Source organism: Leucopleurus acutus, assembly GCF_964270905.1.
Source record: "Leucopleurus acutus genome assembly, chromosome: X".
In the NCBI taxonomy this organism is placed as follows: Eukaryota; Metazoa; Chordata; class Mammalia; order Artiodactyla; family Delphinidae; genus Leucopleurus; species Leucopleurus acutus.
This window is the reverse complement of record NC_139148.1, coordinates 18,167,622-18,193,213: the sequence shown is the minus strand read 5'-3', so window position 1 is coordinate 18,193,213 and position 25,592 is coordinate 18,167,622. Positions and strand designations below refer to the sequence as shown.

General features: G+C 45.3%; 1 pseudogene across 1 annotated transcript; it reads right to left on the bottom strand.

Moving 5' to 3' along the window:
- Nucleotides 1-7,344: 7,344 nt before the first annotated feature.
- On the bottom strand, nt 7,345-7,723 carry LOC309978166 (small ribosomal subunit protein uS3-like; annotated as a pseudogene). Its single transcript has one exon. The product of its transcript is annotated as a small ribosomal subunit protein uS3-like (transcript).
- Between the last annotated feature and the right edge of the window lie 17,869 nt (nt 7,724-25,592).

Genomic DNA, 25,592 nt, shown 5'->3' with positions numbered 1-25,592 from the left:
GTTGAATAATAGTGGTGAGAGTGGATATCCTTGTCATGTTCCTGATCTTAGAGTAAATACTTTCAGTTTTCCACCATTGAGAATGCCGTTTGCTGTGGGTTTGTCATATATGGCCTTTATTATGCTGACATAGATTCCCTCTATGCCCACTTTCTGGAGAGTTTTTGTCATAAATGGGTGTTGAATTTTGTCAAAAGCTTTTCCTTCATCTATTGAGATGATCATACGGTTTTTCTCCTTCAGTTTGTTAATATGGTGTATCACATTGATTGATTTGCGTATACTGAAGAATCCTTGCCTTCCTGGGATAAACCCCAGTTAATCATAGTGTATGATGCTTTTAATGTGCTGTTGGATTTTGTTTGCTAGTATTTTGTTGAGGATGTTTGCATCTATGTTGATCAGTGATATTGGCCTGTAGTTTTCTTTCTTTGTGACATCCTTGTCTAGTTTTGGTATCAGGGTGATGGTGGCCTCATAGAATGAGTTTGGGAGTGTTTCTCCCTCTGCTATATTTTGGAAGAGTTTGAGAAGGACAGGTTTTAGCTCTTCTCTAAATGTTTGATAGAATTCGCCTGTGAAGCCTTGTGGTCCTGGACTTTTGTTTGTTGGACGATTTTTAATCACAGTCTCAATTTCAGTGCTTGTGATTGGTCTGTTTATATCTTCTATTTCTTCCTGGTTCAGTCTTGGACGGTTGTGCCTTTCTAAGAATTTGTCCAGTTTTTCCAGGTTGTCCAATTTATTGGCATATAGTTGCTTGCACTAATGTCTCATTATCCCTTGTATTTCTACAGTGTCAGTTGTTACTTCTCCTTTTTCATTTCTAATTCTATTGATTTGAGTCTCCTCCCTTTTTTTCTTGATGAGTCTGGCTAATGGTTTTTCAATTTTCTTTATCATCTAAAAGAACCAGCTTTTAGTTTTATTGATCTTTGCAATTGTTTTCTACATTTCTTTTTCATTCATTTCTGATCTGATCTTTATGATTTCTTTCCTTCTGCTAACTTTGGTGGGTTTTTTTCTTCTTTCTCTAATTGCTGTAGCTGTAAGGTTAGGTTGTTTATTTGAGATGTTTCTTGTTTCCTGAGATAGGATTGTATTGATATAAACTTCCCTCTTAGAACTGCTTTTGCTGCATCCCATAGGTTTTGGATCATCGTGTTTTCATTATCATTTGATTCTAGGTATTTTTTGATTTCTTCAGTGATCTCTTGGTTATTTAGTAGTGTATTGTTTAGCCTCCATATGTTTGTATTTTTTACAGGTTTTTTCCTGTAATTGATATCTAGTCTCATGGCGTTGTGGTCAGATAAGGTACTTGATACGATTTCAATTTTGTTAAATTCACCAAGGCTTATTTGTGACCCAGGATATGACGTATCCTGGAGAATGTTCCATGAGCACTTGAGAAGAAAGTGTATTCTGCTGTTTTTGCATGGAATGTCCTATAACTATCAATTAAGTCCATCTTGTTTAATGTATCATTTAAAGCTTGTGTTTCCTTATTTATTTTCATTTTGGATGATCTGTCCATTGGTGAAAGTGGAGTGTTAAAGTCCCCTACTATGATTGGGTTACTGTCAATTTCCCATTTCATGGCTGTTAGCATTTGCCTTATGTATTGAGGTGCTCCTATGTTGGGTGCATAAATATTTACAATTGTTATATCTTCTTCTTGGGTTGATCCCTTAATCATTATATAGTGTCCTTCTTTGTCTCTTTTAACAGTCTTTATTTTAAAGTCTATTTTTTCTGATATGAGAATTGCTACTCCAGCTTTCTTGGATTTCCATTTGCATGGAATATCTTTTTCCATCCCTCACTTTCAATCTGTATGTGTTCCTAGGTCTGAAGTGGGTCTCTTGTAGACAATATGGGTCTTGTTTTTGTATCCATTCATCTAGTCTGTGTCTTTTGTTTGCAGCATTTAATCCATTTACACTTAAGGTAGTTATCGATATGTATGTTCCTGTTACCATTTTCTTAATTATTTGGGGTTTGTTATTGTAGGTCTTTTCCTTCTCTTGTGTTTCCTGCCTAGAGAAGTTCCTTTAGCATTTGTTGTAAAGCTGGTTTGGTGGTGCTGAATTCTCTTAGCTATTTTTTTTTCTTTTTTTTTTTTTTTTTTTTTTTGCAGTACACGGGCCTCTCACTGTTGTGGCCTCTCCCACTGTGGAGCACAGGCTCCGGACGTGCAGGCTCAGCGGCCATGGCTCACAGATCTAGCCGCTCCATGGCATGTGGGATCTTCCCGGACCGGGGCAGGAACCCGTGTCCCCTGCATCGGCAGGCGGACTCTCAACCACTGCGCCACCAGGGAAGCCCTCTCTTAGCTTTTGCTTGTCTGTACAGGTTTTAATTTCTCCATCAAATCTGAATGAGATACTTGCTGGGTAGAGTAATCTTGGTTGTAGCTTTTTCCCTTTCATCACTTTAAATATGTCCTGCCACTCCCTTCTGGCTTGCAGAGTTTCTGCTGAAGGATCAGCTGTTAACCTTATCGGGATTCCCTTGTATGCTATTTGTTGTTTTTCCCTTGCCACTTTTAATATTTTTCCTTTGTATTTAATTTTTGATAGTTTGATTAATATGTGTTTTGGGTGTTTCTCCTTGGATTTATCCTGTACGGGACTCTGCATTTCCTGGACTTGACTATTTCCTTTCCCATACTGGGAAGTTTTCAACTATAATCTCTTCAAATATTTTGTCAGGCCCTTTCTTTCGCTCTTCTTCTCCTGGGACCCCTATAATTTGAATGTTGGTGCGTTTAATGTTGTCCCAGAGGTCTCTGAGCCTGTCCTTAATTCTTTTCATTCTTTTTTCTTTATTCTGCTCTGTCGTAGTTATTTCCACTATTTTATCTTCCAGCTCACTTATCCGTTCTTCTGCCTCAGTTATTCTGCTATTGATTCCTTCTAGAGAATTTTTAATTTCATTTATTGTTCTGTTCATCATTGTTTGTTTGCTCTTTAGTTCTTCTAGGTCCTTGTTAAACGATTCTTGTATTTTCTCCATTCTGTTTCCAAGATTTTGGATCATCTTTACTGTTACTACTCTGAATTCTTTTCAGGTAGACTGCCTATTTCCTCTTCATTTGTTTGGTCTGGTGGGTTTTTACCTTGCTCCTTCATCTGCTGGGTGTTTCTCTGTCTTCTCATTTTGCTTATCTTACTGTGTTTGGGGTCTCCTTTTTGCAGGCTGCAGGTTCGTAGCTCCCTTTGTTTTTGGTGTCTGCCCCCAGTGGCTAAGGTAGGTTCAGTGGGTTGTGTAGGCTTCCTGGTGGAGGGGACTAGTGCCTGTGTTCTGGTGGATGAGGCTGGATCTTGTCTTTGTGATGGGCACGTCCACGTCTGGTGGTGTGTTTTGGGGTGTCTGTGGCCTTATTATGATTTTTGGCAGCCTCTGTGCTAATGGGTGGGGTTGTGTTCCTGTCTTACTAGTTGTTTGGCATAGGGTGTCCAGCAGTGTAGCTTGCTGGTCATTGAGTGGAGCTGGGTCTTCGTGTTGAGATGGAGATCTCTGAGATAGCTTTCGCCATTTGATATTACGTGGAGCTGGGAGGTCTCTGGTGGTCCAGTGTCCTGAACTCGGCTCTCCCACCTCAGAGGCTCAGGCCTGACGCCCGGCTGGAGCACCAAGACCCTGTCAACCACACTGCTCAGAAGAAAAGGGAGAAAAAAAAAGAAAGGAAGGAAGGAAGGGTGGGAGGGAGGGAGAGAGGAAGGAAGGAAGGAAGGAAGGAAGAAAGGAAGGTTGGATAAAATAAAGTTATTAAAATAAATTAAAAATAAATTTAAAAGTAACAAAAAGAAGAAAGAAAGAAGAGAGCAACCAAATCGAAATCCACCAATTATAACAAGCGCGCTAAAAACTATACTAAAAATAGAAACGGACAGACAGAACCCTGGGACAAATGGTAAAAACAAAGCTATACAGACAAAATCACACCATACAAAGAAACATACACACTCACAAAAAGAGAAAAAGGAAATATATATATATATATATATAAAAGAAGAGAGCAATGAAATCAAGAAACAAATGTACCAATGATAATAAACTCTAAATACTAAACTACGATAAACACAAAACCAGAAACAAATTAGATGCAGACAGCAAACCCCAAGTCTACAGTTGCTCCCAAAGTCCCCCACCTCAGTTTGGGATGATTCGTTGTGTATTCATGTATTCCACAGATGCAGGTACATCAGGTTGATTGTGGAGCTTTAATCCGCTGCTCCTGAGGCTGCTGGGAGAGATTTCCCTTTCTCTTCTTTGTTCGCACAGCTCCCGGGGCTCAGCTTTGGATTCGGCCCCGCCTCTGCGTGTAGGTCGCCTGAGGGCGTCTGTTCTTTGCTCAGACAGGACGGGGTTAAAGGAGCAGCTGCTTCGGGGGCTCTGACTCACTCAGGCCGTGGGGAGGGAGGTGTACGGATGAGGGGCGAGCCTGTGGCGGCAGAGGCCAGCGTGACGTTGCACCAGCCTGAGGCGCGCCGTGTGTTCTCCCGGGTAAGTTGTCCCTGGATCACGGGACACTGGCAGTGGCGGGCTGCACAGGCTTCCGGGAGGGGAGGTGTGGAGAGTGACCTGTGCTCGCACACAGGCTTCTTGGTGGCGGCAGCAGCGGCCTTAGCGTCTCATGCCTGTCTCTGGGGTCCATGCTTTTAGCCGCAGCTCACGCCCGTCTCTGGAGCTCGTTTAGGCAGTGCTCTGAATCCCCTCTCCTTGCACACCTCGAAATAATGGTCTCTTGCCTCTTAGGCAGCTCCAGACCTTTTCCTGGACTCCCTCCCATCATTAATTTTTAAGGCCAGTGGATTTCTGCTCTAAAAGAGTTTTTACTGCCTGATCCTCGCAGAGGTTCTCCAGGATTGCCACAGACCGAGGTCCCAAAATCTGTCTGTGCTGTACTGAAGTTACTTATACCTGTCAAGTCAAAGCGCTGAGACAGCGAGGTGTGCAGTGAAGAGAGGGTTTACTCACAAGGCAGTCCAGCGAGGAGCAGGAGAACGAATTCCAGATCCGCCTTCCCTGAAGGCAAGGGGCTCAGGGTACTCCAGCATCTGTCTTGTTGCTTTAACTCAGTGGTTCTCAACTGGGGGATGATTTTGCCCCCAGGGGAGATGTAGCAACATCTGGAGACAGTTGGGTTGTCATAACTAGGGGGTGGGGGCTACTAGTAACTAGTGGGTCAAGGCCAGGGAGGCTGCTAAACATCCTACAGTGCACAGGACAGTGCCCCATCGGAGAATGATCTGGCCTCAGTGGTTAGTAGTGCCAAGGTGGAAAAACTCAGGCTTAACACCTCAAGCAGTTCTGATGATCCAACAGGTTTCAGAACTAGTAGCTTTAGATAGTCCAAGAAGATGGTAAGACTGGAAAAGATTATAAATGAGCCATTATAACTTACTGGCAAGAATAGTCACTAATTACTGAATCTAGCTTACATTTCAATTATCCGAAGTCTTGAGAAAGAGAGTGGGTTGACCGTAACAAACATCGTACAAATTTTGCCCCTCCTGTTTCTTGCATTTGTGTGTAGTAGGGATGGTGGGAATAGATATAGATATAGATATATAGATATATAGATATGAAAACACATACATATATTCTTATTCTCTAGTCTATATACGTGAAAAAGTGATATTACTGAAAACAAGATGTGTACACGTTTTAACACAATACTGTAAATCAACTATACTTGAATAAAAAAATGTGCACACGTGGCTTGCAGCATATTCAGGGGGACGTAATATTAATAATGGAGGTGAGAAATGCTTGGATGTAGGTTTGTTCCTTGCCCAATCTTCTTTGCCAAAGTCTGGAGTCTCCTGGTGAATACTGAGATTCAAATATTGATTCAGGGACTTCCCTGGTGATCCAGTGGGTAAGACTCTGCACTCCCAATGCAGGGGGCCCGGGTTCGATCCCTGGCCAAGGAACTAGATCCCACATGACGCAACTAAGAGTCCGTGTGCCGCAACTAAAGATCCTACATGCCGTACTAAGACCCAGCGCAGCCAAGATAAATAAATAAAATAAATAATAAATTTAAAATAAAAAACAAATATTGATTCAGTAGGCAGAAATAGAGAGTTTCTCCTGTACCTACTTGATACAAAGGTTTCCACTAATGAAAGTGAAAGGATTTTTATTAGTTTTTTTTTTCTTTTTCAAACATTTCCTAAGGTTTCTGGGAACGGCAGTTGGTAGTGAAGAGAAACCATCACCACAGGTTTAGAGGTAGGTCAGAGGTCCATCTTTTTTCAGACCCCTATAGCTCCATGACTTCTCTCCTTACATGCATGTCCACTCTGGAGAAAACTTATATAAAAATAAGATAGTATTCGGGGCCTTATTTCTACATCCATTCACTCATTCACACATCCAGTATTGCTTGAGAGTCTGCTATGCCAGGCACTGTTGTAGGTGCTGAGGCTACAGCAGTGAACAAAAAAACAAGACCCTACCCTCATGGAATTTCCCTTTTGCTGGGGCAGATGCACACACAAAAACCAAACAGCTACTCTGTGTAGAATTCATCAGAGACAGATGGGTGGTGTGGGGGGAAGTGAAGCAAGGAAAGGAGAAGAGGGAGCATCAAGGGTGGAAGTGAGTGTACATTTTATAGTGGATGGTCAGGGAAGGCCTCCATGAACAGGAGACATTTAGGCAGACAGCAGAAGGAAGCAAGGGAACCAGGCTAGCCAAGTGGTTATCCGGATGAAGAGCATAGATGGCAGTGGGAACAGCAAGTGCAAAGGCCCTGGGGTATATAAGAAACAGAACAAGTGACTATCTTATGGGTATGATTGGTTTCAAAACTTTGACATTTGTTTTAGGGGCTGCTGGGGAGTTTGTAAAACTAACTTGGGTACTGTGACTCCTTTTCTCCCCACTTGAAAATAAAAAAGTGACCATCAATTAAGATCAGATAATTATGCAGATTTTTTGGGGCACAAAGCAGAAGGATGTGTGCTCTTCATCTCTTTCTGAAAGAAAACATAATAGGGTCCATGCTCAGGGAACCATTGTGCTTCTGGGACATCGGAGCAGCAAGACAGCACAGCAGCATCCCCTCCGCAAAGGACTACGGGTTTTGGAAAGAGAGAAAGGAGAGCTGAGTCCAAAGCTTGGTCCTGCAAAATGCAAAAGAATAAACAGAGACACCAACCCAGGACTTTTGCTAGTTGCACAGACGGAGTGTCACCACCCCTGGAAAATCCTTCATGCTTGGGCGGGAGCCAAAAACCAGTGAGCATTACTGTGAAAATGAGGACTGTGTCCACGGCCTGTATACTCTTTTTTTTTTCTTTTAAAAAGATTTTTATTAAATGTCTTTATAGAGCAACATCCAGACTCCAGATCCAGCGGCCAAGGAGACCCTATTATGCTGTGGGTACCGGCTGGGGCATGGCAGGCGGCTCTGGCTTCCCACCCTTCTGCTTGGAGATGGAGGTGGTGGGCAGTATTTCTTTCATCTTTGGGTTCCACGATGCTCACATGATCAGGCAGGGGCTTCTTAGGGCCAGTCTTACCAGTTGGGTCCCAAGGCAGCATGATCTTTACCTTGTGCCCAGCACACGTCATGGCGCACGGCAGTATCCACAGGGTCCCCACTGTGGATCACCAGGCCATCCACAAACTTCATGGATTTAGCCCTCTGTCCTGGGAGTTTCCCAGACACCACGACCTCGCAGCCTTTAGCCCCACTCTCCATGATGAACCGCAGCACACCACAGCAGGCCCTCCACACAGCAAGGCCTCCTAGGAATTTGTAACGCAGAGGCTCTGCCTGGGCAACGGCGCACAGACTTCTTGTGGCCACCTTTTCAGCATAAAGCTCTACACTGCCCTCAGGGAAGCCAAATCTCTTCTGAACCACAACAGTCAATTCCCGGATCCGCCGGCCCTTCTCACCAAGAACATTGTGTGTCCTGGTGGCCAAGGTAATGATTTCTGTCCTGGTTGGTGTAACTCGGACCTCAACTCCAGAGTACCCATCTTCAGCCAGCTCCCAAATGAGAAACTCGTTCAGTTCAGCTTTGAATATACCGTCAGCAACAAACTTCCTCTTCTTGGAACTCTGCACCGCCTTCTTGCCACCACGCGCCGCCGAAAGGAGAAGCCTGTACACTCTCTTAATTAGAATATATTGGTGCCTGTTCAAGGTGGATCGGTGAGCAGGCACCTTGAGCACCCTTGGGGAGCTGGGTAAAAAGCAGTTCTCAAAGAAAGGGCTCTTGAAGAGGCCTTAAGAGGGAACGCAAGAGGTGCCAGGAGAGCAGAAGAAGGCCAGTGCCAGCCCTTTCAAAACTCGCAACAGGAGCAAAGCCTGATCCCTCCCTGGTATGTTGTACACATTCCCAGATGTGGCCCTTACATCTTCAAAGCTCCACTCAAACTCAGTCACCTTACGGCCATGAGATGTCACCAAGAAGAGACATGGTTTTGTTTGTTTTTCTTTGTCTTTTTTTAGCAGCAGATCTTCTCTCTGACATTCAGACATTGTCTACAAGTGTCTGACTTTCTGAGATTGTTTGGGGAAAAAAAAAAGCCTAATTATTCAAATGTCTGGGTCAGTGGTTCTTAAACTTCTGACTACAGAAGGATACCCTGGGAACTTGTTAAAAACTTCAGTGTGAGGCCCATACCCCGGAGATGAAAAATGTAGGTCTAGGAATATGCATTTTTACATTCCCCCAAAGCCATTCTGAGGCTTGTAGGTCAAAGGACCTTACTTGGAAAAACACTGTCCCATCCCCTCTCCCTCCCACCAAAAGGTCCTTTTCCTCACTGATAAAACGTGGTTGTTTGGGGAGAGGTGAGGGAGCGAAGGAAGACACGGAAGTTGCCCAGATTGCCTTGTAATTCTCTCAAACTGTGGTTCCTGACTGCAGAAAGTCTGTGTCTACGCTATTCTGTTCCCAGATTCAGGCACTACTTGACTCAGTACATAGTTGGCTACATGGCGCAGCATGAAGACAGCCTGCCCAAAGCTGTTGTTCCTAATGCCCTGCCCAGCATGGCACTGGACGTCGAGGCGTCCCCCCTACGAGGACAGGAAGGTGCATCAGCCATACCACGTGGCCGGCAGGGACCCTTGCCCGAGCACTAGAGCGTGCAACCCAGAAAAACAAATTGGGAAGTCCCTATTTCAATGAGCCCCATCCATCTGATTCCTGTCCTAGCCCAGGCAGTCAGTTTGTATTTTCTTCTATTTGACCCAAAGCAGTGAGTGAGTAGAAAGAGAAGGGCGCTGGAAGTGCGGAACCCTGCTGGAGCCCCCAGAGTAGACCCTGAGTAGCTCTGTGACCTTAGCAAAGTCACTTCTTTTCCTCTGAAGAATCAGAAGGTGGGTGAAAGAAAAACTTTGGAAGGCTCTTCCTCTCCCACCAACCAGGATTCCAAGAGCAAAGGAGTGTTCATGGTGAGCTTGCACCGTGGAGATTCAAACCAAGCATGGCGTGCGCTCCAGGCAGTGGGCAAACCCAGCAATTGGGGCCGTGGGACACAAGTGACAAGCTTAGGTTGTGAGGACCCAGAATATCAGGAGACAGGGCAGAGGAGGGCCTGGGGAAGAAGGGAGAAGAATGTATACGCCAGGGTTTCTCCAGCTCGGCACTGTGGCTATTTTGGCCCCAATGATTCTTTGCTGTGGAGCAGTCCTGTGCATCGTAGGTTATTTAGCAGCATCCCAGGCCTCTACCCACTAGATGCCAGGAACATCCCTCCTCCCCCACCTCCAGTTGTGACAACTAAAAATGTCTCCAGACATTGCCAAATGTCCCCTTGGCAACAAAACTGCCTCTGGGTGAGAATCACTGGTTTAAATGAAACAACACAGTATGGCTTTATCCAGCTTTATCCTCTTAATAATTATCCCACACGCTCAGAAGGAATATATGTAATTTCTACTAGTGTACCCTAAAACTATCACTGCTCAGCTATTTCACTTGTTCACAGTTCGGTCTGAAAGGTAAAGACCACCGCTTCCAATACCAACCTCCAGCAAATTAAAGATATACGGGAGGTTAGATTAAATTAAGATTAAATAAAGGGGAGTGCCAGGGGGTGAAGGGGTGAAACCCACCAAAGGAGCAGAAATGTAGGGTAAGGAAAGTCGGAAGTCAGGGCAGAAGCTGGGATTACAGATGGTCAGTCTGGGCTAAAAGAATGAGGAGACCCTTGAGGGTGAAGGGAGAGATGTGAGGGTGAGAGAGAAGGTAACTGGAACCTACAAAAGACTGAGGAAATGTGGAGAGCGGGAGACTGGGCCATAAGGATGTGTGTCTCTGTGTGTGTGTCTGTTGGTATCTGTGTGTCCATGTGTGTGTCTATGTGTATGTTTTTGCCTGTGTGTCTGTGTGTCTCTGTATGTGTGTCTGTGTGTGTCTATCTGTGTGTGTGTGTGTGTGTGTGTATCTGTCTGTGCCTGTGTGTATCTGTGTGTGTCTACCTGTGTGTCTGTCTGTCTGTGTCTGTGTGTCTGTGTGTACGTCTGTGTCTGTGGCTGTGTGTCTATCATCTGTGCATCTGTCCATGTGTGTGTCTGTCTGTGTGCCTGTGTCTTTGTGTTTCTGTGTGTCTATGTGTGTCTGTCTGTGTGTCTGTGTGTGTCTATCTGTGTGTCTGTGTGTGTCTGTGTGTCTGTGTCTTTGTGTGTGTCTGTGTGCATGTCTGTGTCTGTCTTTGTGTGTGTGTCTGTGTGTATGTCTCTGTGTGTCTGTGTCTGTGTGTGGCTCTGTGTCTGTGTATCTATCTGTGCGTCTGTCTGTGTGTGTCTGTATGTCTGGGTGTGTGTCTGTGGGTGTGTCTGTGGGTGTGTGTCTGGGTGTGTGTCTGTGTGTGTCTTTGTGTGTGTGTGTGTCTGTGTGTGTGTGTCTTTGTGTGTGTCTCTGTGTGTGTCTTTGTGTGTGTCTCTGTGTGTCTGTGTGTCTGGGTGTGTGTGTTTCTGTGTGTGTGTGTCTGTGTGGCTATCTGTGCATGTGTCTGTATCTTTGTGTGTGTCTGTGTATCTGTGTGTGTCTTTGTGTGTGTCTGGGTGTGTGTGTGTGTTTTCAGCAAGTTTCTCACGGTGGAGGCAGAGAAGTCTCTACAGATGGAGGATCACCATGTTCTGAGGAGAAAGAGACTGGATGGAAAGGAGGACTAACAGCTGAACACAGGAGACGAGAGCCGCAGGCCGGAGCCGGCAGGAAAGGCTGCCCCCGCGGGGTAACTGACACCCGGAACCCCCGCGAGGGGATGGCGGCAATGACGGCTCGGGAAATGGAAGCGGGCGGCCACTGCCAGCCCCACCGCCACTCACTGAACACCCACCGAGTAGACGTCGAGGGGCCACTAAGTGCCCGGTGCCGCGTTAGCTCCTGAAGGTCTAAAGAGAAAAAGCCCGGGCCCTACCCTCAGGAGATCAAGGTCTCCAAGGCCAAGCTTGGGCAGAGTCACGGCTTTCGTGACTGCCTCTCCGGAGGAAGCGCTCTGAGACTCCGGGTTCCTGCTGCTTAGAGGATGAAACGGCATAATCAGGAAAGAAAAGCTGCTCCCAGCACACTCCCTACCATCTTCAGTTGGCTTGAAAACAGCGATGGGGATAAAAGACTTATATAAGGTTCCAGAAAACCTCTGGCCACCCCTCCCCTTTCTTCAGAACGAAGCTCTCTGATGTACAGCCCCGAATTTTCAGTGAGACCCTCTTACTGTCAAGTCAGCTGAATTTCTGTGAATTTTAGATGCCCCAGGGTTGGGTTGCTGTTTTGAATTAGTTCCTCTTGCCAAGGGATATAAGCAAAGGCTCCCGAAGGAAGCCTGCAAAAACAGCTCATTACTGTGCAATCCATTTCCCCGCCACCTCGCAGAAGATTCGAGCGGAAAAGCTTTGTTGCCACCGTCTGATAACAGAGGTGATGGCCTGAATACTAACCAGAAAGCCGCAGAGAAAGAAATGTTTTCTGAGAAAATGTGTCTCTTCTGCATGTAGGAAAACAACAAGACACACACACACACACACACACACACACACACACACACACACACACACACACACACACACACACACAGAGGTCTCTGTTCACAAATCTCAAGTGGGGAAAGCTGTGTCTTGGGAAGGACTGGGAAGGTGAGGTCTGGGGGTCTGGCTTGTAAAAGCCGATTTCAGTGCCTCCCTTTTGCTGCTCACATACAGGGCATTCAGTTTGCTCAAGTGAATGCAAACAAAGGAATAAATTTGTTTGAAAGGGCAGGCTTCATTATACTCTAATTAATGTAAATCTCACCCACAGAGAGGAACCAAAATAAATAGCTATAGTAATTAAAGTTTAGGGGTTTGGTTTGGTTTAGAGGGGGGTTACTTCGGGGTGTGTCTGAAAAGGATTCAGATTTGATGGAGTTTTAGGAATGGATTCTTGTATAATAATCTTTCAAAAGAACGAGCTACCTAAATCAGTCGGGTGGTTGTCCCTATTCCAGGTCAGTAGAATCCTTCCTCTCTCAGAAGGAAAACACTATGTTCCCACAAGGGGTTTTGGAAAACAAAGAGACCAACGTTAAGTACCAGAGTTCCTAAAATATGAGAGAAAAAAAGGCCTAAAACAATGCAGGGGAAGAAAATTAAATCATTAAAGCACTGTCACAGGCTTCCCTGGTGGCGCAGTGGTTGAGAGTCCGCCTGCCGATGCAGGGAACACGGGTTCGTGCCCCGGTCCGGGAAGATCCCACATGCCGCGGAGCGGCTGGGCCCGTGAGCCGTGGCCGCTGGGCCTGCACGTTCGGAGCCTGTGCTCCACAACAGTGAGAGGCCTGCATACCGGAAAAAAAAAAAAAAAAGCACTGTCACATTAAAATGACCAGACCAGCAGAGCTGAATGATCAAAGCTGAGTTTATTACTCACCAGGCAAGGGGAAACAGTGTCATATCAAAGCAAGTTCAGTGACTCTCTGCAAATTTCCCCAAGCAGAAGGGATGAATAGGGTCAAAGGAGGAATTTTTCTCAAATAAGGCAGGATTCTGAAAGGCATTATTTGATTGGTTAAGACTGCAATTATAAATTCTCTTTGGGGATTGATCATTGCTTGATTTAGGTCACAAAAGCACAGGCAAAGTTCTCAAAGCGGTCCAAGATCTGATGCATTGGGGTTCCGTCAGGTTCAGGATCAGGTAGTAGCCCCTGAATAATAAAATCCCCCCCCAAATAAATATAAAATCCTAAGCAATGACTAGCAATTTCCGAGTTGTATGTTTCAAGTCGCCCTAATGATCTAACACAGGGTATCAGGGTATCAGCAAGGCAAGTCTAATGAACACCCACATTTCTTTGACTTGCATGGCAATTAATGCCATGCTCGCTTCCATCTGTGACATATCCACACTGCCTGGTGAGGGAACCAAACATACAAAGACCTCTGATGAGGAGGAATCAGCAAGTACAAAGCCCTAGGAACTGAAATGAGCCTAGAGTTTTTGATAAACAGCAAGAAGGCCAGTGTGGCCAGATCAAAGTGAGGGAGGAGGAGAGTGATAAGAAATAAATTAGGTAGGGTCCAGATCTACCCAGGACATGGACTTTTATTCCAAATGTGATGGAAATCCACTGAAGAATTCTGAGCAGGGAAGTGTCATAATCTGATTTACAACTGTTAAAAGGTTACCTTGTCCGATGTGTGAAGGAGATTCTCTAGGCAAGTAAAAGTAGAAGCAGAGAAAGCCATTCAGAGGCTTACTGTGCTAGTCCAGGAGCTGATGGGGGCTTAGGCGGGGAATAATGGGGAATAATGGATAGAGGTCAGATTTGTGATCTATTTTGAAAATAGAGCTGACAAGAATGCGTGAGGAAGGTGGGATGGGACGAAAAGAAGGAAATTAACACGATTTCTGGATTTTCAGCCAGAGCACCTTTTAGGAAGGGTGAACACTGGAAAAGTAAAGGCTTTAGGGGATCATTGGAAGTTCATATTTGAACATGGTAAGTTGGAGATGCAGGTGAGACATCCAAGTAAATATGTATACCAGCAGCTGGATATATTAATTTGAAGCTCCAGTGAAAGGTAGAGATATAAATTGGAATCCTTAGCATATAGGTGTCATATAAAGTCATGGGAGTGGTTGAGGCCATTCAGAGGGTAAATATTGAGAGAGAAGGCAAAGAGAGGAAAGGAGGGCAGAGGACAGAGAAGGGGAAAAAAGGAGAGGAGAGGAAATAGCAGAGGACTGAGCCATGACAATATGTAGAGGTCATGCTGTGGTCATTTGTTTAGATGGCAAATATCACAGCATGTTCCTATGCTGGTGGTAGAGAGGGGAGAATTCATGGTGCACAAGAAAAGGGAAGTGAAGTGAACGCACAAAGTCCTCAGGTAGCTGTAAAGGGGTGGAGGGGATGCACAGGGGACAGGCTGACCCTAGAGAGGAGCAGAGACAGACTAGTTGCGGCAGGAGGGAAGGGAAAACACAAGCTTATAGATGCCTACAAGCAAGCGAGTCGACTTAGTGGCAGTAGGATGAGGCAGTCCTTTTCCAAGTGCTTCCACTCGATCAGTGAATTAAGAAACAAGATCATTAAGAAGAGGGGGATTTGACAGCAGGCAGTAGAAGGAGTTTTTGAGGAGAGAGGAGAAGGTCTGAAATAGTTGTCTCTGAGGATGGGAGAGCAGACAGGGCAGGGGAATATTCCACAATGGTCAAGGAAGTTGAAATTTACAGTCATCGACTTGAAGTGAGGCCAGTAAGCAGGGTTGTGTGTTTTTCTCCAGTGACACGCATCTCCTCAGAAGTAAAATGGGCAGAGTTTTGGGTTTAACCTGGGTCTGGAGGATCAAGTAACTTAGAGGCCAGAGGTTCGAGTAGAAGATCTCCTTGGATGGCAAAGCTGCAGGAGAGTCATCCCCAGACTCGTAGTGGAGAGGCAGGGGAGGAAAGAGCCACGGGCTAAAATCTCCATCAGAAGTGAGGAGGTGACCAGGACGTCAGCAGATGTAATACAAGGTCAGTACTAATACACAAGGCTAGTAATATGGTGGCGTGTATGTCAAAGCAGCTTAGTGTTTGAGGAGGAGGGGTGCAGGGAGAGCCGGGGCAATGTCCTCCCCCCACCTCCGGGGACATCTGGCAATGCCCAGAGACATTTTTAGTTGTCACAACTGCAGGGCAGAGAGAGTACTCGTGGCTTTTAGAGGAAAAGGCAGGGAGGCTGCTAAACATCCCACAGGGCACAGAACAGCCCCCAGCAGCAATGAATGATCCTGCCCAAAGTGTCAATGGTGCCCAGGTTGAGAAACCCTGAGTTAGATCTGGAAGGTAAAGGGAACGTTCCCATCAGGGGTTTCCCAGCGGGCAGAGTGGAAGGGCTTGAAGACGGAAGAGGCTGCGGGAAGCTGAGCTGGTGGATGAGATGAACAAAGCCCTGTAGAGAAAAGGCGTGGGCAGCCACAGGGACTTGGCAGACCGGCTGCTGGTGGTGACTGGGGGATGTAAGACATCATGGGCTTGGTCCTGAGGAGAAGGTGGAAGAGTGGTTCTGGTCACAGCCTTCTTCTTTGCAAAGTTGCGGGTGAAAGTGAGGAGGGTAGGATGGGAGGTGGAGGACAGACCCCTGGTCCTGCCCACAGCCCCTGGGCAGCCAGGGGAGAGGTGGTCTTAACCTGAGCTTAACCTAAGTTTCAAATCTAGTCCATGAGAAGAACAGTTATAGTGTAGAGTATCAAGACAGATGTCTATAAATGGGCAAAAAACTCAAAGTCATAAAATTCATTTTAATTGTCACATTTTGAAAATGATGGAAACCGAATATCTCTGCTGTGATTAAAAAAAAAAACTGTAAAGTGTTACCGTGCCAGATGAGTGTACCTTAAATGTGTCATTTACATTTTGACAGTTTCAAATGTTCCCTTTTTATTCCCTCCTTTGTGCTAGAACACTGCAAATTCAGGGGAATTTGTGGCTCTTGGTGTTAAAAGACATTCTCCTCTATTTTCATAGAGTTATCAAGTTGAAGAAAAAGCTACAGATTTCTTAGAAATATTTTTCGCCCAGAAACAGATGAATAATCTCACTGAGATTTTTTTAATGAACATAATGTTAATGAATACCCACTCTGTGTCAAGAATTGTGCCCCAAAGGAATATAGTAGTTTAATTATAGCATTTCTAGTTATTTCATTAAAACTAATTTTTAATTCTCTCAGGCCAAATCAAGAGGCTCAAAAAGTTTAAGATGATTATTCAAATTAAATGGTAATGTTTTAAACTTTATGAGGATTTTAAAATTTGCCCATGAAGTAAATTTCACATTTTAAAAAGTGCTGCTTCAAATTAAAAATGTATCTGTCGTTTGGGCTTCCCTGGTGGCGCAGTGGTTGAGAGTCCGCCTGCCGATGCAGGGAACGCAGGTTTGTGCCCCGGTCCGGGAGGATCCCACATGCCGCAGAGCAGCTGGGCCCGTGAGCCATGGCCGCTGAGCCTGTGCATCCGGAGCCTGTGCTCCGCAACGGGAGAGGCCACGACAGTGAGAGGCCCGCGTACCGCCAAAAAAAATATATATATATATATATATATATATCTGTCGTTTAAACCACTGAGTAAGATTTCAGTAGCAGGTATATTAAAATTTAGTCAATAGTCAAAACACTCTTTACAACCATGGATTATCTTATTTCAAGTACCAATTTATTAAACCATGCATTGTAAATCCAGATTATTCACAGAGCTTTTCATGATGAGCAAATGACCAAATGCTATCAATATAGCTGTTTGAGTGACTGAGTTAAAACTCCACACTAATATGTATAAAATAGATAACTAATAGGAACCTGCTGTATAAAAAGAATAAAATTAAAAAAAAATAAAACAGTTGAGCAAGAAAAAAAAAACAACTCCACACTAGTGATTTTTAAGCTGTCCTCTTAGCTTACTTCTTTGCCACCTTGTCAAGATATAACATTGGTCTCAAGGGGACCTGAGTTGCACGGTGTGGAGAGATCAACACAAATTCAGCAATACTACTGGGAAAACATCCTAACAGTGGTAATGAGTGTCAGGAAAACAGGTGACATCTTGCTGTAAAAGAGTGTTTAAATGTCAGTAAGGTGTTTTGCTCTGTGTGAATGATAGCATATCTGTAAAAAACAACAACAACAAACAAACAGTTTCGGAATAACTCTGTTAGTGAGGATGTTCATAAATTTTGGTGTAGGGGACCTCTTGCTAGGACTACCAGGCAAAGTACTCTCTGTAAGTGAAGCTGTATCCAGCCCCACTGCTTCTACCCCACAAGTAAATCAGGATGGAAAGGGACTGAGGTAGGCAAGTGAAAAGGAATAAAGTCATTTATTCCTTTAGAGAGGGGGAAAGAAAAGGGTGTGGGAGGGAATGAGAAAATGATTCCATCCAGCTAAAACACCTTGTGTAAGGCTTTCTGCCTCTTCTTTTTATTTTTCTGCCTAGTGGAAAAGTAAACAAGAAAGAAGAAAGAGAGGGGGAAAGAGGGGAGGGAGGAAGGGAGTAGAAAGAGAGAGGAGGAGGGAAGGTGGGAGGGGAGAGAGAGGGAGGCAGGAGGAATAGATGCTGGGAAAGGAGAGGAGAAGAGAGAAGATGCTGTGTCATCCCACCCCCACCCCCCCCATCGCCCCACGGGACTCGTCCTCTGGCAGCTGATGGAGACTGAAGCTGAGAGAAAAGCTGCAGTCCTGCTGTGAATGAAGAAGCTATGAGGACTTTAAATCAAAGCCAAGTCGCAGAGCAGTAAAGCCAGGAGGAGCTCAGGGAGTTCAGCACCACAGCAAGCAGATGAGAAAAAGGAGCCAAAGGTCTCCCTTTCTAAAGATGTACAAGTTAAGAGCGAGAGGAAGGCCAGGCATTATCTTAGTTATCAAATGGTGAACAAAGGAAGTGTTTTAACTTAGGCCGGCTAACTTTACAAGCTGCAATTAAGTAGCCTTTTTCAATGTTATGTCTTTTATAGTACGAGTTGACTAAAGAGATAGATGCACGTTTGATAATTATACCTAGAAAATGCACAGTTATTCATCTTTCAGAGGGAATTTAGGCAGAAAATACTATCCAAGCTTCAGGAAAACTGGCATCACAGACACACTGAAACATGAGTGAGGCACTGGCACTCAGTCAGCGTTCAATAAATGTTTGTTGAAAGAATGGGTAAAAGAATTGTTAAAAGATAAACTGAGGCGTATTAAAAACTTTAAGAGCTTATCAGAGCAAAAATCAATTCGAATCAGACAGCATCCAATCTAGTGAAACCAAGCAGAACCCTGTGGGGCCCTCCCTGGTACAAATCCTTTCCGAGTCCCCTTTTCTTGTTTGTAGGAAAAGGGCTGCAGCCCCCTACACCTTCTCTGAGTTCCAAAGGGCAGATTCAAACAGTTGCTAATCAGGGAAGTGAGAGAATGCAGAAACAGGGAAGGAGCAGTCGAGAAACAGTAGTACATCGATAAAGCAGAATCCTAGCTCCTCCTCAAGGAATATACACAGCAGTATATCTCTGAGTTCTTCTGCAGGAACTAAGGCCCCCACCCAGGGGGAGGATGGTAACTTCAGGCTGAGCACAAGATTCCTGGAGCACCGCCCTGTTACCTCACCACCAACCAATCAGAAGAAAATCACACACCCTGGAGGCCTCACCCCCAAATTTTGCCTTTAAAACTCTTCCCCAAAAACCACTGTAAGCAGATAGGGTAAGGGGTCCCAGAGAAGAGAAACCATGTTTGGCCTAAGCATTTTGTGATCTAAGCCTGGCCACAGTGCTTGCCCTTGAACAGGTCTCAGTAATTAATGATCATAAGGGAAGTAAGGGAATGCAGGAACAAAGGAAAATCAGTCAAGACACAATGGTTCGGCCATAAAGCAGAGTCCTAGCTCCTCCTCAAAGGATATACATAACAATCTGATACATATCTTTCAGTTCTGCGGGAACTAAGGCCCCCACCCAGATGGAGGATGGAATGAAGATGTTGACCTTTTCTGACCCTCAAAACTTCAATCAACTAAAGCTCGGACTCTGTTGACCTTTGCCCCGATTCTATGCTGAATTCTCCTTTGCCCAAACCCCTCCACGAGTACGCATGTGCCCTTAGCTTAAAGCTTCCCCACTTTTGCTGTTCCAGGAGACTCTGCTTTGGGAAAGATCCCCAGTGTTCTCCTTACTTGCTAAGTAATAAATCCTTCCTTCTCCTGCACTTTGGCTTGGTTGTGTCTTTTGGCTCAACACCCACCAAGAGGTCAACCCAGTTTTTCAGGTAACACCATTGGGGAGTTCAGGTTTTTTTAAGTATGAGCCACCCGTTCTCCTTGCTTGGCCCTGCAATAAACCATTCTCTGCTCCAAACTCCAATGTTTCAGTTTGGCCTCATTTTGCCTAGGGCATACAAACTTGCATTCAGCAACAATTTCATTTCTGGGAGAGGCCAACCTGTAATTAAGTTAAGTCTCAGTTTGGGGACAGGGGGCTTAGCATAAGCCACTCCACTTTGTGCCTGTTGTCTTGTTTTTAAAAGAATGAACGGATGCATGAATAAATGAGTGAACGAATGCAAGCAGGCTGGTCACAGAATCCTTAAAATTTCAGAAAATGTGTGTTAAGATTGAAAAAGCAGGGACTTCCTGGTGGTCCAGTGGTTAAGACTCCACATTCCCAGTGCAGGGGGCCTGGGTTTCAATCCCTGGTCAGGGAACTAGATCCCACATGCCACAACTAAGAGTCCGCAGGCCGCAACTAAGATCCCACATGGTGCAATGAAGATCCCGCATGTCGCAACTAAAGATCCCACATGCTGCAACTAAGAGTCCGCATGCCGCAACTAAACGATCCTGCATGCTGCAACGAAGATCCCATGTGCCACAACTAAAAAAAAAGACTGAAAAAGAAAACTCTGGAAAAGAGAAAACCAAAGTTACAAACTAACAGAAAATGCCTCCTCCTTCTGTTGAGAGCGTCACTCAGCTTTTAATGACAGAGTATATGCATATTTACATCGACCTAAACCCATGGACTTGACAGCTTAATTTACAGTGTTTTCTCCTCACCACTGTGTTTCTTCTGAAATCTGCTAAACAAGAACTAAATGCCCGAATGTATGCACTGTGGCATTTCCGATGTTGAATGACAATGAACCACTTCTGTGGCATAGCATGATAGGCATTTCCTCGCAGGAAGGCTTTCCAGGATGTAAAACTTGCATCCCATTTGTGGTGCTTGAGACAGAGTGATTTGCCCTCCATTAAACATGCTTTGCAGTTAATCCTCTCAAAAGTGCATTCGTAAGCCAACCGAAGAGCTCTGTGCATTAAGAGATTTGGTCAATGACCATGTTTTAATGACCATCAGCTCACCAAGCAGTGGAGTTCTTTTACCTGCAAATTTCCCCTGATAGGCCTTGCTTTAAATATGCAGGCCTGGGGAGATGAGCTGGGGAGCCAAGCCAAGAAAAGAGAGTGTGAATTATCAGCACATCAGAGCCTTGCAAATTGGCAAGCCTGCTTCATAAGTAGAAATATCCCTTAGCAGAGGCCATCTGTCTCATATTCCATGTTGAGTCTTTTACCTGTTCTTTTTAAGTAACAAAATACAGCACAGCAGGAACTTACCACCCAAAGGACACGTCTTGAAGAATAAATTAATGGCTCCATCTAAAAGCACTCAAAGTACTGGGTAAAAGTCAGGAACAAGCAAGGCTGGCCTTACCACACCCTTCCAACCTGACTTAGCATTTCCCTCACCACCTGTGCCCCCACCACTACGAAATACCCAGGCTCAACTTGGTCTCCTCCGGCATTATTTCTGTAATCTCTATTTAGTGTTGGTCAAATAGTCAAGATAGGTGACTTCTGGATTTGAACCCAACACCTTCACTTTCTAGCAATGTAATCCTGGAAGAAACAACTTGAACCTCTCTCTGTTTCTTCACCTGCAAAATGGGATAAGAATAGTACATCTTTCATGGGGTTGTTGTGAGACATGTTATAGTGCAAATAAAATGTTTAGCAGAGTGGCATATAATACACACTCAATTTCACCAATAATAATAACAGCTATCTATTATTATATAGTTATCCTATGGAATTGTCAAACCTTAAAGGTATTAGAGGTTTTAAGAGCATTAAAAATAATGGCTCCAGGGACTTCCCTGGTGGCGCAGTGGTTAAGAATCCACCTGCCAATGCAGGGAACATGTGTTCGAGCCCTGCTCTGGGGAGATCCTACATGCCGTGGAACAACTAAGCCCATGCACCACAACTACTGAGCCTGCACTCTAGAGCCCATGAGCCACAACTACTGAGCCCACGTGCCACAACTACTGAAGCCAGCGTGCCTAGAGCCCGTGCTCTGCAACAAGAGAAGCCACCACAATGAGAAGCCCTCGCACCACAACAAAGAGTAGCTCCCGCTCACCACAACTAGAGAAAGCCCACGTACAGCAACAAAGACCCAACGCAGCCAAATAAATAATTAATTTTTTTTTAAAAAAATAATGGCTCCCCATTAAAACTCCACTGTTGTTACTGTTTTATTTTGTTTTTAGTACTGATCCTCCAGGCCCCACCCCCCGGAGATTGTGACTGAATTGATCTGGGTGGGGTCTGGGCATTGGGATGTTTATTCATCTCTCCCAGTGATCCCAATATATAGCCAGAGTTGAAAACTACTGACACAGCACAATCCCCCTCGTTTTACAGAAGATGAGACTGAATCCCGAAAAGCTGAACTGACGTCCTCAGGGTCACATGGCTATCTGGTATTGTCAAAGAAGAAACAAGCTGGAGAGTACTTAAATCAATAAAAACAGAGTTGTTCGGGACTATTGCAATAGGGGAAAAAGAGACCTCAGTATAGAACCAGGCTTGATTCTGAATACAGCATGGGCAGGGGGGAATTTATAGCCAAGGAACAGGGAGGGAGTCAGTGGATGGAAAATTACTAAGAGAAACGTTGGGGTAAGGGGGGGGAGGGTTCTAGCTAAACCCACCTAAAAGGATACTTGCTGAAGACAGGGCCGGGTGGTCAGGCATCACCTGGGGGATGATCAAAGATGAGGAACCTGATCAGATGCGGAGGGTGATCAGGTGTTCAGGGCGGGAGGAGATGGTTCTGGTTAAAATGACTTGGCAGGGTTCTTCCCCAAACTGGATTTCATAAGTAAGTGCAAGCTGGGCCTATGAGAAGGTTCAGGAGCCTGACTAAAGTTTGGTCAAGCAAAGAATCTTCATGAGTATGCCCAAGCTTCAAGTCCAATATTGGTACCCTGTCCCCTGATTACAACCCTAACGTGTCCCCTCAGTAAGGTTCTGACAACACATTACTTATCTTCAAAGTATGTATTTTTCACCTACAAGAAGGCTTTGGAAAAGAAGAAAGATGGCCAGTCCTTGGGTGGTAGGTAGCCCCCGAAGGGCAGCACAGTCCTTGGTCTAGGGAACCTAAGAGGAGTCTAGGACCCAAAGATGATTTTTTGGTCCTGGCCAGTGAAGCACAAGTGGCTTGGATGTTATCACCAGAAGCATGTGTGACGGAGGCTTGTCCTCGTGCAGGCTTCCCTGCCTAGGTGTCAACACAATGGCAGTGAGAAAATGGACAAGAAAGTCATGTTTACTAGAGCCTGTTCAGCACCCAGGTCACGTCTTTGCCAACTTCTATTTCTCTTCATTCTGGATTATGGATGTTGAAGTCTGAAAGCTGAAACCTTAAACAACATAAATTCGGTGATGCAGCCTCCAGGTCCCTGATTACACTGCTCTGCTTTCCAATAGCTCCCTCCCACCTCCTCCTCCTTTCTCTCTATGCAAAATTCTACCCATTCATCAAGGTCCTCCTTTGTCTTAAGTAGCTCTACCTTGAAAAATTTCTCTTGTCTGTGATCACACTGAGTCAATATCACACAGTTCAATATTTAATCCAATTTAGAAACGCAATTATGAGCTCCTAAGGGTAAGGAATTGCAGGAACATTTTTCTGTATCTAATACAACACTAGAATATGGCTGAGCACATATAAGATCCTTGGAAAAGAGCTCGGGTTTGGTTTATTTTGGGTCTATTACTTCTCAAGGGGGAGGTAAAGGGTGGGATAGTGAAGGACAAAATATTAGGGATAAGCTAGGAATAAAAAACAATAGGTCGGGCTTCCCTGGTGGCGCAGTGGTTGAGAGTCCGCCTGCCGATGCAGGGGACACGGGTTCGTGCCCCAGTCCGGGAAGATCCCACGTGCCGCGGAGCGGCGGGGCCCGTGAGCCATGGCCGCTGAGCCTGCGCGTCCGGAGCCTGTGCTCCGCAACGGGAGAGGCCACGACAGTGAGAGGCCCGCGTACCGCAAAAAAAAAAAAAAAAAAAAAAAGCAGAACCTGAGACAAGGCTCTCATGACATGGCTTGGATATAAATAGTTTATTTTAGAAAGTGATCCCAAGAAATAGAAATGAGGATACTGGGAAGAGTGAAATGGGGAGGATGGAAAGCCAATCTAAGGAGCTCAGTCTTTTTGGAGATTCCCCGAGGGGCCATGTAGAATACACCTCAGGATCGTCTGCCCTAGGGACTAATATTCATCTACTGACTGCCATTCCATATGGTCAAGGACTTTCCCAGGGGAGTGAACTCCCTTAAGGTCTGCGCATACCCTCAGAACACAGAGGCTGCAGGGAAGCCTTGGTTGGGTCAGCTCACTGAGGCAAGACGTTGTTAGGTTCCATCTGCAGAGAGCTGCTTTCCACCTCGGGAAGATATGTGGGCCAAGAGGATACAAGGCTGGGCACAAGACACGTCCAATACACTCAGTGCGGCAATTTATTTTGCAGTAGGGGGCCCTGCCTTAAGCCCCGCCTACTGCCCACCATTCGGCTTTACAGAGACACACAAGCAATCAAGCTTCCGGCAATTCTTCTAGCCAAGAGTGAGGCGCTAGCCTGGAGGGAGCCTGATTCTCTCTTTGCTGGTAACCTTCCATTTCTATCTGTACTGGACTTTTTTCCAAACACCTCCTCAGTTGTATATTTAGGATGCCCCAGCTGCCCAGCGAGTGCCCTGGGTGAGGCTTTTTTCTCCATCCTCCGTCCCTAGCACTCAGGGTGTTCAGACTCTTGAGGGAGGAGGGGAGGCTGCTTCAGCCACCTGATGCCACCCTTCAGCACCCAGGATTCCACTCTCACAGTGAGTCCACCACTCCAGAATTTCCAAGTGGCCAGCTTCTACAAGTCCCCATCAACTTCAGATGGACGCTGAAGCTACTGAAGCCCTGGCCATTGCTGGGCTGAGCAGCCTGGCCTGCCCTCTCGGGGGCTGTGGTGACTCAAGATGACCCTGGTCATCCAGTGGCCTTCCCTCATCCCAAATGACCCTGCTCGCCAGCCCTCCAAATACCCTGTCTGCACCCTCAGGAGGAGTATCTCCTACTTCAGGGGTGGCCCACTGGACCCTTTCCTGCTGGACAACAGAAAATCTCTTCACCTGATGTGCCACGTGGGTCCATTTGTGGTAATCATCTGTTGTATTAAAAGCCTGAGAATAACGTAGAGAGAAAGTGGAAACTTACAAGGCCAGGGTCATAAGAGAAGAGAGGGCATGAGTGGAGAGGTATCCCAGGGACAGGGCATAGGTTTGCATTCCAGGAAAAAGCCTCTGACCCATTCACCCTCAATCTTAGAGCAAATATGAGAGAAAGTGGTCTTGTCAGAGAGAACACGAACACACTCCTGGGCACCAAGGTGTCTAGATTTGGGTCCAGTTATTTGCAGGAGTTGCCTGGAACCATCAACAGGCAGGTATCTGGAGCTTCTGGGGGCGCATGGGAAGCTACAGCCACCTTTGTCCAGGTATGGGAACCACTAGTTTCATGGGAAGCTGAGCTTGGGAGCAGCCAATCCCACTGGGAGAAATAGCACTGACTAGGCTGAATCGAGTATTATAGTTAGAAATGTAATACTGTCAGAACTTTCTCTCTCCCCATTTCTGAGAAATATAATGACTCATTTCATATATTATACAGCGTGTTTCCATATTTATGTAAATCCTATTAATAAGAAACAGATAAGTTGCTTTTTATTTGGTTGCCACTTAGTTATCTTCTTTATTTAGGGACTGTTATAGCCCACTTGCTTTTTAACAAATGAGACATGATCAGATTTATCTTTGAGAAAATAATTTTATGAGCAAAGCTAGAAAAAGGATTATCAGTAACTACTGGGTACCCAGACACTCCTGCTAGGAGAAAGAGGGGCCCCAGTCCAGGCCACCCAGAGTGAGCCACCTGGGTCACTGTTGTACAATCCAGCTCCTTGCAAAATACTTTGCAGAACCACCACAAAATAGTCATGTCTTAGCAATGTCTCAGTGAACTCTTTCAGCTGGCAGTTCTAATTTTATTGCTAGAAACGCCCTCACATTCGTGTGTACCATTCACTTCTTTTTCTTACATTTTCCTTACTCTGCACATATACACCAGCTAAAGACCTCACCTACGTACACTGATTACAGAAAAGAATGTGACTCTAAGTAGACAGATTTCCTAGGCAACTAGCCATATGACCATCCAATCCCTTCAAAAATAACAATCAAAAAGATAAGTAAATAAATAAGAGAGATTATCATTGCACTA